Here is a 15979-nt window from a genome sequence, read left to right as displayed (position 1 = left end):
GCGTGTGACATGCATGCCCAAGTAGGACAGAAAGTATATTTATTTCACAAAACATTAGCATTGAGGTATATGGAAAAACAATTGGTACCGTGATACCATATATAAGGCAGGACATACCGTGGCTGTCGATATTGTTACGGGCCAGTAACACTAATTTTGATGTTGATTTTAATACTAAGATATGCAATACTTTTTAGTATATATATGGTGAAATATGCGTAGTTTGAGGATGCCTTCATGCATGAAATATCGTGCCTTTAACAATTTCAGGATATATTGATGTAGATATCCCTTTGTGGTAAATGTTTAATATGTTCTGAGTAACCTAATATAATGTCAAATAATTTTAAGAAAGTTTATCCGCGAGGAATTGCGTTGATGGAACCGACATCTATTCTAATAAAAGAGGCTAAATTGTCGTTCAACTGAATAGACTGAGGTACAGTGCCGTAGCGGAAAAACGATGGTCTGACGGGAACGTTGCAGTTGAAATTGTATTGTCATGTGTCGAGAATTCCACTTTCACGAGCTCAATCCAGTTACTTGTCCTTAAAATTCTATTTCATTTTCCTGGTCGAATTTTTACATTATGTTGTTTGAATTACACAGCAGCGTTTGACATTTCAATGTCGTATGTCGAGAATTCTTAATTCACTTCTTGAATCTAACTCTTTATGCTGCAAGTTCCATTTTCTATGTCGATTACTGAGATTTCGTTTACTCATTTGGCAGAACGTTTGTTGAAAGTTCGATATCCAGAGATTGAGGAACAAAATACAAGCAATTTAGCTGTGAACTGTTTAAAGAACGAAATTTCATTGGAGATCATGCGGTGATGGAGATAATTTAAAGTCAGTCGATTTAATTCAATCGAAACGGGAACGATCCTGTCAGCGGTTACGGTTTATGTCCATCTTTTACGATAATTTTGAAACGCTAAAATGTTCAGAAATAACATTGAAACTCAGTCATATTCCATTTGAGGGCTGTACTTTAAAATGTGTCCGTCACACAAAAACACAGAGAGAGAGAGAGAGAGAGAGAGAGAGTATTCTTCAATAGTACAAATGGTGAGTTCTATTTTCAATAACATAAAACTGTCAAAGCTTCATTTCAAGACATACAAGTCATAATGTCTCTCTCTCTCTCTCTCTCTCTCTCTCTCTCTCTCTCTCTCTCTCTCTGTCTGTCGATTTAGTCAAGGATTTTTGAAATATTTGGAACATACGTTTGAAGACAGACGTGAAATTTTAATGTAGGGGTAGGCAAGATTTTAAACATATTTCTTGCATATGATGTAATAAATTGAGTAGTTCTTTTATATAATACCGAAAGCAGGGCAAATCATTCTAGAAATATTTGTAAAATATCGTTTACCTTATTTATCCGATATTTTCGTTTAGATCGTCCGCCATATTAGTTCAAAAAATAATTACATCCATTCTCAGCCTCTCTTGTTTGTGTGCCCTTAAAGACCATTGAGGCCTTGTTTTGAAACGTAAACGAATCGCATTACAAAATATAACGTGGTGTGAGTGAGAAATTCAGCGCATTTAAAGTAAATACAGTTGATCGGCAACATTGAAATTCCACCAAGAAGCCATTACTCGCCACTTAATTTATCATAACATAGCGTAGAATATCCATATATTGTCTGGAACGCATTATATAGAAAAGGGGTCACGGCGAGAGTCTCGCGTTATCTGTCATGGCGGACACGGTGATGTTAGTATAACCATGCCAATTTACCTTATCGTGTAAGGTCGTAATAAATTCAAAATAAGCCAAACATCTTTCACAACATGATTATACCTATGTAGTAGAATTTTACACTTTTACTCTTTCTGAACTGATGATTTTATTTTTTTGATATATTAGATGATATGGGATCAGTTCGTACCCTCAACCATAATAAATCAAGTTGATGCTACGACATCGTAGCTAAGTGACCCCTTGTCCAATTCACCTCTGATTCACAATATAATATACTTATATTCTCTACTAGTCCTATTGGCACTCATACCCCTGTGTTGTGTCCTTGGGTGGGGCTTTCGGAACATGAAGCCGTAGGATGCCTTTATATCCAAAGTTATACCTCTATTTATTTTCCCAGTCTTGCCTACACATGAAATGCTTCTTTAGTTATAGATTTGTAATCACTTTTTTAATTTCCATTACTCCTTATACAGTGTATGCTAGCTATATGACAACATCATATGTACCCATTTATCCCTATAACCCTCGTTACCGTGATCATGTTCCAGCGTACAGTCATTCGATGGAAGAATTGAGTTCAGTGTTATTCTATAAATTGACTTAACTCTCTCATCATCTTTTAACCATGTCACTTCATATTACTTCATCTTTATGGCGCTAAATAAACTAGAAATGAACGAAGAAAAGTAGGATGTAACGTCCCTGTAGCGCAGTGGATAGCGCGCTGGACTTCTAATCCAGAGGTCGCGGGTTCGAATCCCGCCAGGGATGTACCATTTGCGTCACACTACATATCCATCTGTGCATGCAGGAAGCAGGTATTCTTAAGCCCCTAAATCTCCCGAAACTACCAGTTGGATACCAAACGTTGTCAGTGCTACGTTTGTATGAAAGAATTGTTGTGTTTTACATATAGTTAGGAACAGCTTGAAAGATTTCAGATGTTATTTGTCAATTTCCTTTTTCAGTGTCATGATGCCAGTGACGCGAGGGTGTATACACCTCTTTCCCTATGCTGTAATTTTGCGTCAAAAGATATATCAAATAATTTTTTCGCAAGATAACGCATATATAAGGCAGGACATACCGTGGCTGTCGATATTGTTACGGGCCAGTAACACTAATTTTGATGTTGATTTTAATACTAAGATATGTAATACTTTTTAGTATATATATGGTGAAATATGCGTAGTTTGAGGATGCCTTCATGCATGAAATATCGTGCCTTTAACAATTTCAGGATATATTGATGTAGATATCCCTTTGTGGTAAATGTTTAATATGTTCTGAGTAACCTAATATAATGTCAAATAATTTTAAGAAAGTTTATCCGCGAGGAATTGCGTTGATGGAACCGACATCTATTCTAATAATGGAGGCTAAATTGTCGTTCAACTGAATAGACTGAGGTACAGTGCCGTAGCGGAAAAACGATGGTCTGACGGGAACGTTGCAGTTGAAATTGTATTGTCATGTGTCGAGAATTCCACTTTCACGAGCTCAATCCAGTTACTTGTCCTTAAAATTCTATTTCATTTTCCTGGTTGAATTTTTACATTATGTTGTTTGAATTACACAGCAGCGTTTGACATTTCAATGTCGTATGTCGAGAATTCTTAATTCACTTCTTGAATCTAACTCTTTATGCTGCAAGTTCCATTTTCTATGTCGATTACTGAGATTTCGTTTATTCATTTGGCAGAACGTTTGTTGAAAGTTCGATATCCAGAGATTGAGGAACAAAACACAAGCAATTTAGCTGTGAACTGTTTAAAGAACGAAATTTCATTGGAGATCATGCGGTGATGGAGATAATTTAAAGTCAGTCGATTTAATTCAATCGAAACGGGAACGATCCTGTCAGCGGTTACGGTTTATGTCCATCTTTTACGATAATTTTGAAACGCTAAAATGTTCAGAAATAACATTGAAACTCAGTCATATTCCATTTGAGGGCTGTACTTTAAAATGTGTCCGTCACACAAAAACACAGAGAGAGAGAGAGAGAGAGAGAGAGAGTATTCTTCAATAGTACAAATGGTGAGTTCTATTTTCAATAACATAAAACTGTCAAAGCTTCATTTCAAGACATACAAGTCATAATATCTCTCTCTCTCTCTCTCTCTCTGTCGATTTAGTCAAGGATTTTTGAAATATTTGGAACATACGTTTGAAGACAGACGTGAAATTTTAATGTAGGGGTAGGCAAGATTTTAAACATATTTCTTGCATATGATGTAATAAATTGAGTAGTTCTTTTATATAATACCGAAAGCAGGGCAAATCATTCTAGAAATATTTGTAAAATATCGTTTACCTTATTTATCCGATATTTTCGTTTAGATCGTCCGCCATATTAGTTCAAAAAATAATTACATCCATTCTCAGCCTCTCTTGTTTGTGTGCCCTTAAAGACCATTGAGGCCTTGTTTTGAAACGTAAACGAATCGCATTACAAAATATAACGTGGTGTGAGTGAGAAATTCAGAGCATTTAAAGTAAATACAGTTGATCGGCAACATTGAAATTCCACCAAGAAGCCATTACTCGCCACTTAATTTATCATAACATAGCGTAGAATATCCATATATTGTCTGGAACGCATTATATAGAAAAGGGGTCACGGCGAGAGTCTCGCGTTATCTGTCATGGCGGACACGGTGATGTTAGTATAACCATGCCAATTTACCTTATCGTGTAAGGTCGTAATAAATTCAAAATAAGCCAAACATCTTTCACAACATGATTATACCTATGTAGTAGAATTTTACACTTTTACTCTTTCTGAACTGATGATTTTATTTTTTTGATATATTAGATGATATGGGATCAGTTCGTACCCTCAACCATAATAAATCAAGTTGATGCTACGACATCGTAGCTAAGTGACCCCTTGTCCAATTCACCTCTGATTCACAATATAATATACTTATATTCTCTACTAGTCCTATTGGCACTCATACCCCTGTGTTGTGTCCTTGGGTGGGGCTTTCGGAACATGAAGCCGTAGGATGCCTTTATATCCAAAGTTATACCTCTATTTATTTTCCCAGTCTTGCCTACACATGAAATGCTTCTTTAGTTATAGATTTGTAATCACTTTTTTAATTTCCATTACTCCTTATACAGTGTATGCTAGCTATATGACAACATCATATGTACCCATTTATCCCTATAACCCTCGTTACCGTGATCATGTTCCAGCGTACAGTCATTCGATGGAAGAATTGAGTTCAGTGTTATTCTATAAATTGACTTAACTCTCTCATCATCTTTTAACCATGTCACTTCATATTACTTCATCTTTATGGCGCTAAATAAACTAGAAATGAACGAAGAAAAGTAGGATGTAACGTCCCTGTAGCGCAGTGGATAGCGCGCTGGACTTCTAATCCAGAGGTCGCGGTTCGAATCCCGCCAGGGATGTACCATTTTGCGTCACACTACATATCCATCTGTGCATGCAGGAAGCAGGTATTCTTAAGCCCCTAAATCTCCCGAAACTACCAGTTGGATACCAAACGTTGTCAGTGCTACGTTTGTATGAAAGGATTGTTGTGTTTTACATATAGTTAGGAACAGCTTGAAAGATTTCAGATGTTATTTGTCAATTTCCTTTTTCAGTGTCATGATGCTAGTGACGCGAGGGTGTATACACCTCTTTCCCTATGCTGTCATTTTGCGTCAAAAGATATATCAAATAATTTTTTCGCAAGATAACGCATATATAAGGCACGACATACCGTGGCTGTCGATATTGTTACGGGCCAGTAACACTAATTTTGATGTTGATTTTAATACTAAGATATGTAATACTTTTTAGTATATATATGGTGAAATATGCGTAGTTTGAGGATGCCTTCATGCATGAAATATCGTGCCTTTAACAATTTCAGGATATATTGATGTAGATATCCCTTTGTGGTAAATGTTTAATATGTTCTGAGTAACCTAATATAATGTCAAATAATTTTAAGAAAGTTTATCCGCGAGGAATTGCGTTGATGGAACCGACATCTATTCTAATAAAAGAGGCTAAATTGTCTTTCAACTGAATAGACTGAGGTACAGTGCCGTAGCGGAAAAACGATGGTCTGACGGGAACGTTGCAGTTGAAATTGTATTGTCATGTGTCGAGAATTCCACTTTCACGAGCTCAATCCAGTTACTTGTCCTTAAAATTCTATTTCATTTTCCTGGTCAAATTTTTACATTATGTTGTTTGAATTACACAGCAGCGTTTGACATTTCAATGTCGTATGTCGAGAATTCTTAATTCACTTCTTGAATCTAACTCTTTATGCTGCAAGTTCCATTTTATATGTCGATTACTGAGATTTCGTTTATTCATTTGGCAGAACGTTTGTTGAAAGTTCTATATCCAGAGATTGAGGAACAAAACACAAGCAATTTAGCTGTGAACTGTTTAAAGAACGAAATTTCATTGGAGATCATGCGGTGATGGAGATAATTTAAAGTCAGTCGATTTAATTCAATCGAAACGGGAACGATCCTGTCAGCGGTTACGGTTTATGTCCATCTTTTACGATAATTTTGAAACGCTAAAATGTTCAGAAATAACATTGAAACTCAGTCATATTCCATTTGAGGGCTGTACTTTAAAATGTGTCCGTCACACAAAAACACACAGAGAGAGAGAGAGAGAGAGAGAGAGAGAGAGAGAGAGAGTATTCTTCAATAGTACAAATGGTGAGTTCTATTTTCAATAACATAAAACTGTCAAAGCTTCATTTCAAGACATACAAGTCATACTATCTCTCTCTCTCTCTCTCTCTCTCTCTCTCTCTCTCGATTTAGTCAAGGATTTTTGAAATATTTGGAACATACGTTTGAAGACAGACGTGAAATTTTAATGTAGGGGTAGGCAAGATTTTAAACATATTTCTTGCATATGATGTAATAAATTGAGTAGTTCTTTTATATAATACCGAAAGCAGAGCAAATCATTCTAGAAATATTTGTAAAATATCGTTTACCTTATTTATCCGATATTTTCGTTTAGATCGTCCGCCATATTAGTTCAAAAAATAATTACATCCATTCTCAGCCTCTCTTGTTTGTGTGCCCTTAAAGACCATCGAGGCCTTGTTTTGAAACGTAAACGACTCGCATTACAAAATATAACGTGGTGTGAGTGAGAAATTCAGCGCATTTAAAGTAAATACAGTTGATCGGCAACATTGAAATTCCACCAAGAAGCCATTACTCGCCACTTAATTTATCATAACATAGCGTAGAATATCCATATATTGTCTGGAACGCATTATATAGAAAAGGGGTCACGGCGAGAGTCTCGCGTTATCTGTCATGGCGGACACGGTGATGTTAGTATAACCATGCCAATTTACCTTATCGTGTAAGGTAGTAATAAATTCAAAATAAGCCAAACATCTTTCACAACATGATTATACCTATGTAGTAGAATTTTACACTTTGACTCTTTCTGAATTTACTGATGATTTTATTTTTTTGATATATTAGATGATATGGGATCAGTTCGTACCCTCAACCATAATAAATCAAGTTGATGCTACGACATCGTAGCTAAGTGACCCCTTGTCCAATTCACCTCTGATTCACAATATAATATACTGATATTCTCTACTAGTCCTATTGGCACTCATACCCCTGTGTTGTGTCCTTGGGTGGGGCTTTCGGAACATGAAGCAGTAGGATGCCTTTATACCCAAAGTTATACCTCTATTTATTTTCCCAGTCTTGCCTACACATGAAATGCTTCTTTAGTTATAGATTTGTAATCACTTTTTTAATTTCCATTATTCCTTATACAGTGTATGCTAGCGATATGACAACATGATATGTACCCATTTATCCCTATAACCCTCGTTACCGTGATCATGTTCCAGCGTACAGTCATTCGATGGAAAAATTGAGTTCAGTGTTATTCTATAAATTGACTTAACTCTCTCATCATCTTTTAACCATGTCACTTCATATTACTTCATCTTTATGGCGCTAAATAAACTAGAAATGAACGAAGAAAAGTAGGATGTAACGTCCCTGTAGCGCAGTGGATAGCGCGCTGGACTTCTAATCCAGAGGTAACGGGTTCGAATCCCGCCAGGGATGTACCATTTTGCGTCACACTACATATCCATCTGTGCATGCAGGAAGCAGGTATTCTTGAGCCCCTAAATCTCCCGAAACTACCAGTTGGATACCAAACGTTGTCAGTGCTACGTTTGTATGAAAGGATTGTTGTGTTTTACACATAGTTAGGAACAGCTTGAAAGATTTCAGATGTTATTTGTCAATTTCCTTTTTCAGTGTCATGATGCTAGTGACGCGAGGGTGTATACACCTCTTTCCCTATGCTGTCATTTTGCGTCAAAAGATATATCAAATAATTTTTTCGCAAGATAACGCATATATAAGGCACGACATACCGTGGCTGTCGATATTGTTACGGGCCAGTAACACTAATTTTGATGTTGATTTTAATACTAAGATATGTAATACTTTTTAGTATATATATGGTGAAATATGCGTAGTTTGAGGATGCCTTCATGCATGAAATATCGTGCCTTTAACAATTTCAGGATATATTGATGTAGATATCCCTTTGTGGTAAATGTTTAATATGTTCTGAGTAACCTAATATAATGTCAAATAATTTTAAGAAAGTTTATCCGCGAGGAATTGCGTTGATGGAACCGACATCTATTCTAATAAAAGAGGCTAAATTGTCTTTCAACTGAATAGACTGAGGTACAGTGCCGTAGCGGAAAAACGATGGTCTGACGGGAACGTTGCAGTTGAAATTGTATTGTCATGTGTCGAGAATTCCACTTTCACGAGCTCAATCCAGTTACTTGTCCTTAAAATTCTATTTCATTTTCCTGGTCAAATTTTTACATTATGTTGTTTGAATTACACAGCAGCGTTTGACATTTCAATGTCGTATGTCGAGAATTCTTAATTCACTTCTTGAATCTAACTCTTTATGCTGCAAGTTCCATTTTATATGTCGATTACTGAGATTTCGTTTATTCATTTGGCAGAACGTTTGTTGAAAGTTCTATATCCAGAGATTGAGGAACAAAACACAAGCAATTTAGCTGTGAACTGTTTAAAGAACGAAATTTCATTGGAGATCATGCGGTGATGGAGATAATTTAAAGTCAGTCGATTTAATTCAATCGAAACGGGAACGATCCTGTCAGCGGTTACGGTTTATGTCCATCTTTTACGATAATTTTGAAACGCTAAAATGTTCAGAAATAACATTGAAACTCAGTCATATTCCATTTGAGGGCTGTACTTTAAAATGTGTCCGTCACACAAAAACACAGAGAGAGAGAGAGAGAGAGAGAGAGAGAGAGTATTCTTCAATAGTACAAATGGTGAGTTCTATTTTCAATAACATAAAACTGTCAAAGCTTCATTTCAAGACATACAAGTCATACTATCTCTCTCTCTCTCTCTCTCTCTCTCTCGATTTAGTCAAGGATTTTTGAAATATTTGGAACATACGTTTGAAGACAGACGTGAAATTTTAATGTAGGGGTAGGCAAGATTTTAAACATATTTCTTGCATATGATGTAATAAATTGAGTAGTTCTTTTATATAATACCGAAAGCAGAGCAAATCATTCTAGAAATATTTGTAAAATATCGTTTACCTTATTTATCCGATATTTTCGTTTAGATCGTCCGCCATATTAGTTCAAAAAATAATTACATCCATTCTCAGCCTCTCTTGTTTGTGTGCCCTTAAAGACCATCGAGGCCTTGTTTTGAAACGTAAACGACTCGCATTACAAAATATAACGTGGTGTGAGTGAGAAATTCAGCGCATTTAAAGTAAATACAGTTGATCGGCAACATTGAAATTCCACCAAGAAGCCATTACTCGCCACTTAATTTATCATAACATAGCGTAGAATATCCATATATTGTCTGGAACGCATTATATAGAAAAGGGGTCACGGCGAGAGTCTCGCGTTATCTGTCATGGCGGACACGGTGATGTTAGTATAACCATGCCAATTTACCTTATCGTGTAAGGTAGTAATAAATTCAAAATAAGCCAAACATCTTTCACAACATGATTATACCTATGTAGTAGAATTTTACACTTTGACTCTTTCTGAATTTACTGATGATTTTATTTTTTTGATATATTAGATGATATGGGATCAGTTCGTACCCTCAACCATAATAAATCAAGTTGATGCTACGACATCGTAGCTAAGTGACCCCTTGTCCAATTCACCTCTGATTCACAATATAATATACTGATATTCTCTACTAGTCCTATTGGCACTCATACCCCTGTGTTGTGTCCTTGGGTGGGGCTTTCGGAACATGAAGCAGTAGGATGCCTTTATACCCAAAGTTATACCTCTATTTATTTTCCCAGTCTTGCCTACACATGAAATGCTTCTTTAGTTATAGATTTGTAATCACTTTTTTAATTTCCATTATTCCTTATACAGTGTATGCTAGCGATATGACAACATGATATGTACCCATTTATCCCTATAACCCTCGTTACCGTGATCATGTTCCAGCGTACAGTCATTCGATGGAAAAATTGAGTTCAGTGTTATTCTATAAATTGACTTAACTCTCTCATCATCTTTTAACCATGTCACTTCATATTACTTCATCTTTATGGCGCTAAATAAACTAGAAATGAACGAAGAAAAGTAGGATGTAACGTCCCTGTAGCGCAGTGGATAGCGCGCTGGACTTCTAATCCAGAGGTAACGGGTTCGAATCCCGCCAGGGATGTACCATTTTGCGTCACACTACATATCCATCTGTGCATGCAGGAAGCAGGTATTCTTGAGCCCCTAAATCTCCCGAAACTACCAGTTGGATACCAAACGTTGTCAGTGCTACGTTTGTATGAAAGGATTGTTGTGTTTTACACATAGTTAGGAACAGCTTGAAAGATTTCAGATGTTATTTGTCAATTTCCTTTTTCAGTGTCATGATGCTAGTGACGCGAGGGTGTATACACCTCTTTCCCTATGCTGTCATTTTGCGTCAAAAGATATATCAAATAATTTTTTCGCAAGATAACGCATATATAAGGCAGGACATACCGTGGCTGTCGATATTGTTACGGGCCAGTAACACTAATTTTGATGTTGATTTTAATTCTAAGATATGTAATAGCTTTTAGTATATATATGGTGAAATATGCGTAGTTTGAGGATGCCTTCATGCATGAAATATCGTGCCTTTAACAATTTCAGGATATATTGATGTAGATATCCGTTTGTGGTAAGTGTTTAATATGTTCTGAGTAACCTAATATAATGTCATATAATTTTAAGAAAGTTTATCCGCGAGGAATTGCGTTGATGGAACCGACATCTATTCTAATAAAGGAGGCTAAATTGTCTTTCAACTGAATAGACTGAGGTACAGTGCCGTAGCGGAAAAACGATGGTCTGACGGGAACGTTGCAGTTGAAATTGTATTGTCATGTGTCGAGAATTCCACTTTCACGAGCTCAATCCAGTTACTTGTCCTTAAAATTCTATTTCATTTTCCTGGTCGAATTTTTACATTATGTTGTTTGAATTACACAGCAGCATTTGACATTTCAATGTCGTATGTCGAGAATTCTTAATTCACTTCTTGAATCTAACTCTTTATGCTGCAAGTTCCATTTTATATGTCGATTACTGAGATTTCGTTTATTCATTTGGCAGAACGTTTGTTGAAAGTTCGATATCCAGAGATTGAGGAACAAAACACAAGCAATTTAGCTGTGAACTGTTTAAAGAACGAAATTTCATTGGAGATCATGCGGTGATGGAGATAATTTAAAGTCACTCGATTTAATTCAATCGAAACGGGAACGATCCTGTCAGCGGTTACGGTTTATGTCCATATTTTACGATAATTTTGTAACGTTAAAATGTTCAGAAATAACATTGAAACTCAGTCATATTCGATTTGAGGGCTGTACTTTAAAATGTGTCCGTCACACAAAAACAGAGAGAGAGAGAGAGGGAGAGAGAGAGAGAGAGTCTTCTTCAATAGTACAAATGGTGAGTTCTATTTTCAATAACATAAAACTGTCGAAGAATCATTTCAAGACAAACAAGTCATAATATCTCTCTCTCTCTCTGTCAATTGAGTCAAGGATTTTTGAAATATTTGGAACATACGTTTGAAGACAGACGTGAAATTTTAATGTAGGGGTAGGCAAGATTTTAAACATATTTCTTGCATATGATGTAATAAATTGAGTAGTTCTTTTATATAATACCGAAAGCAAGGCAAATCATTCTAGAAATATTTGTAAAATATCGTTTACCTTATTTATCCGATATTTTCGTTTAGATCGTCCGCCATATTAGTTCAAAAAACAATTACATCCATTCTCAGCCTCTCTTGTTTGTGTGCCCTTAAAGACCATTGAGGCCTTGTTTTGAAACGTAAACGAATCGCATTACAAAATATAACGTGGTGTGAGTGAGAAATTCAGCGCATTTAAAGTAAATACAGTTGATCGGCAACATTGAAATTCCACCAAGAAGCCATTACTCGCCACTTGATTTATCATAACATAGCGTAGAATATCCATATATTGTCTGGAACGCATTATATAGAAAAGGGGTCACGGCGAGAGTCTCGCGTTATCTGTCATGGCGGACACGGTGATGTTAGTATAACCATGCCAATTTACCTTATCGTGTAAGGTCGTAATAAATTCAAAATAAGCCAAACATCTTTCACAACATGATTATACCTATGTAGTAGAATTTTACACTTTTACTCTTTCTGAACTGATGATTTTATTTTTTTGATATATTAGATGATATGGGATCAGTTCGTACCCTCAACCATAATAAATCAAGTTGATGCTACGACATCGTAGCTAAGTGACCCCTTGTCCAATTCACCTCTGATTCACAATATAATATACTTATATTCTCTACTAGTCCTATTGGCACTCATACCCCTGTGTTGTGTCCTTGGGTGGGGCTTTCGGAACATGAAGCCGTAGGATGCCTTTATATCCAAAGTTATACCTCTATTTATTTTCCCAGTCTTGCCTACACATGAAATGCTTCTTTAGTTATAGATTTGTAATCACTTTTTTAATTTCCATTACTCCTTATACAGTGTATGCTAGCTATATGACAACATCATATGTACCCATTTATCCCTATAACCCTCGTTACCGTGATCATGTTCCAGCGTACAGTCATTCGATGGAAGAATTGAGTTCAGTGTTATTCTATAAATTGACTTAACTCTCTCATCATCTTTTAACCATGTCACTTCATATTACTTCATCTTTATGGCGCTAAACAAACTAGAAATGAACGAAGAAAAGTAGGATGTAACGTCCCTGTAGCGCAGTGGATAGCGCGCTGGACTTCTAATCCAGAGGTCGCGGGTTCGAATCCCGCCAGGGATGTGCCATTTTGCGTCACACTACATATCCATCTGTGCATGCAGGAAGCAGGTATTCTTAAGCCCCTAAATCTCCCGAAACTACCAGTTGGATACCAAACGTTGTCAGTGCTACGTTTGTATGAAAGGATTGTTGTGTTTTACACATAGTTAGGAACAGCTTGAAAGATTTCAGATGTTATTTGTCAATTTCCTTTTTCAGTGTCATGATGCTAGTGACGCGAGGGTGTATACACCTCTTTCCCTATGCTGTCATTTTGCGTCAAAAGATATATCAAATAATTTTTTCGCAAGATAACGCATATATAAGGCAGGACATACCGTGGCTGTCGATATTGTTACGGGCCAGTAACACTAATTTTGATGTTGATTTTAATACTAAGATATGTAATACTTTTTAGTATATATATGGTGAAATATGCGTAGTTTTAGGATGCCTTCATGCATGAAATATCGTGCCTTTAACAATTTCAGGATATATTGATGTAGATATCCCTTTGTGGTAAATGTTTAATATGTTCTGAGTAACCTAATATAATGTCATATAATTTTAAGAAAGTTTATCCGCGAGGAATTACGTTGATGGAACCGACATCTATTCTAATAAAGGAGGCTAAATTGTCTTTCAACTGAATAGACTGAGGTACAGTGCCGTAGCGGAAAAACGATGGTCTGACGGGAACGTTGCAGTTGAAATTGTATTGTCATGTGTCGAGAATTCCACTTTCACGAGCTCAATCCAGTTACTTGTCCTTAAAATTCTATTTCATTTTCCTGGTCGAATTTTTACATTATGTTGTTTGAATTACACAGCAGCGTTTGACATTTCAATGTCGTATGTCGAGAATTCTTAATTCACTTCTTGAATCTAACTCTTTATGCTGCAAGTTCCATTTTATATGTCGATTACTGAGATTTCGTTTATTCATTTGGCAGAACGTTTGTTGAAAGTTCGATATCCAGAGATTGAGGAACAAAACACAGGCAATTTAGCTGTGAACTGTTCAAAGAACGAAATTTCATTGGAGATCATGCGGTGATGGAGATAATTTAAAGTCAGTCGATTTAATTCAATCGAAACGGGAACGATCCTGTCAGCGGTTACGGTTTATGTCCATCTTTTACGATAATTTTGAAACGCTAAAATGTTCAGAAATAACATTGAAACTCAGTCATATTCCATTTGAGGGCTGTACTTTAAAATGTGTCCGTCACACAAAAACACACACAGAGAGAGAGAGAGAGACAGAGAGAGAGAGAGAGAGAGAGAGAGTATTCTTCAATAGTACAAATGGTGAGTTCTATTTTCAATAACATAAAACTGTCAAAGCTTCATTTCAAGACATACAAGTCATAATATCTCTCTCTCTCTCTTTCTCTCGATTTAGTCAAGGATTTTTGAAATATTTGGAACATACGTTTGAAGACAGACGTGAAATTTTAATGTAGGGGTAGGCAAGATTTTAAACATATTTCTTGCATATGATGTAATAAATTGAGTAGTTCTTTTATATAATACCGAAAGCAGGGCAAATCATTCTAGAAATATTTGTAAAATATCGTTTACCTTATTTATCCGATATTTTCGTTTAGATCGTCCGCCATATTAGTTCAAAAAATAATTACATCCATTCTCAGCCTCTCTTGTTTGTGTGCCCTTAAAGACCATTGAGGCCTTGTTTTGAAACGTAAACGAATCGCATTACAAAATATAACGTGGTGTGAGTGAGAAATTCAGCGCATTTAAAGTAAATACAGTTGATCGGCAACATTGAAATTCCACCAAGAAGCCATTACTCGCCACTTAATTTATCATAACATAGCGTAGAATATCCATATATTGTCTGGAACGCATTATATAGAAAAGGGGTCACGGCGAGAGTCTCGCGTTATCTGTCATGGCGGACACGGTTATGTTAGTATAACCATGCCAATTTACCTTATCGTGTAAGGTCGTAATAAATTCAAAATAAGCCAAACATCTGTCACAACATGATTATACCTATGTAGTAGAAGTTTACACTTTGACTCTTTCTGAATTTACTGATGATTTTATTTTTTTGATATATTAGATGATATGGGATCAGTTCGTACCCTCAACCATAATAAATCAAGTTGATGCTACGACATCGTAGCTAAGTGACCCCTTGTCCAATTCACCTCTGATTCACAATATAATATACTTATATTCTCTACTAGTCCTATTGGCACTCATACCCCTGTGTTGTGTCCTTGGGTGGGGCTTTCGGAACATGAAGCCGTAGGATGCCTTTATATCCAAAGTTATACCTCTATTTATTTTCCCAGTCTTGCCTACACATGAAATGCTTCTTTAGTTATAGATTTGTAATCACTTTTTTAATTTCCATTACTCCTTATACAGTGTATGCTAGCGATATGACAACATGATATGTACCCATTTATCCCTATAACCCTCGTTACCGTGATCATGTTCCAGCGTACAGTCATTCGATGGAAAAATTGAGTTCAGTGTTATTCTATAAATTGACTTAACTCTCTCATCATCTTTTAACCATGTCACTTCATATTACTTCATCTTTATGGCGCTAAATAAACCAGAAATGAACGAAGAAAAGTAGGATGTAACGTCCCTTTAGCGCAGTGGATAGCGCGCTGGACTTCTAATCCACAGGTCGCGGGTTCGAATCCCGCCAGGGATGTACCATTTTGCGTCACACTACATATCCATCTGTGCATGCAGGAAGCAGGTATTCTTAAGCCCCTAAATCTCCCGAAACTACCAGTTGGATACCAAACGTTGTCAGTGCTACGTTTGTATGAAAGGATTGTTGTGTTTTACATATAGTTAGGAACA

General features: G+C 36.2%; 6 non-coding genes across 6 annotated transcripts; all 6 read left to right on the top strand.

Moving 5' to 3' along the window:
• Positions 1-2414: 2414 nt before the first annotated feature.
• Positions 2415-2487, top strand: Trnar-ucu (transfer RNA arginine (anticodon UCU)). The gene has a single exon. It is a non-coding gene; the product is annotated as a tRNA-Arg (tRNA).
• A 2583-nt stretch (positions 2488-5070) lies between these two features.
• Trnar-ucu (transfer RNA arginine (anticodon UCU)) lies at positions 5071-5142 on the top strand. The gene has a single exon. It is a non-coding gene; the product is annotated as a tRNA-Arg (tRNA).
• A 2612-nt stretch (positions 5143-7754) lies between these two features.
• On the top strand, positions 7755-7827 carry Trnar-ucu (transfer RNA arginine (anticodon UCU)). The gene has a single exon. It is a non-coding gene; the product is annotated as a tRNA-Arg (tRNA).
• A 2594-nt stretch (positions 7828-10421) lies between these two features.
• On the top strand, positions 10422-10494 carry Trnar-ucu (transfer RNA arginine (anticodon UCU)). The gene has a single exon. It is a non-coding gene; the product is annotated as a tRNA-Arg (tRNA).
• Positions 10495-13074: 2580 nt separating this feature from the next.
• Positions 13075-13147, top strand: Trnar-ucu (transfer RNA arginine (anticodon UCU)). Its single transcript has one exon. It is a non-coding gene; the product is annotated as a tRNA-Arg (tRNA).
• Positions 13148-15751: 2604 nt separating this feature from the next.
• Positions 15752-15824, top strand: Trnar-ucu (transfer RNA arginine (anticodon UCU)). The gene has a single exon. It is a non-coding gene; the product is annotated as a tRNA-Arg (tRNA).
• Positions 15825-15979: the final 155 nt, after the last annotated feature.

This window comes from Sinohyriopsis cumingii, chromosome 11 (genome assembly GCF_028554795.1).
Source record: "Sinohyriopsis cumingii isolate HCF-2022 chromosome 11, ASM2855479v2, whole genome shotgun sequence".
NCBI lineage: Eukaryota > Metazoa > Mollusca > Bivalvia > Unionida > Unionidae > Sinohyriopsis > Sinohyriopsis cumingii.
The sequence above is the reverse complement of the archived record's forward strand: the minus strand, read 5'-3'. Positions and strand labels throughout refer to the sequence as shown.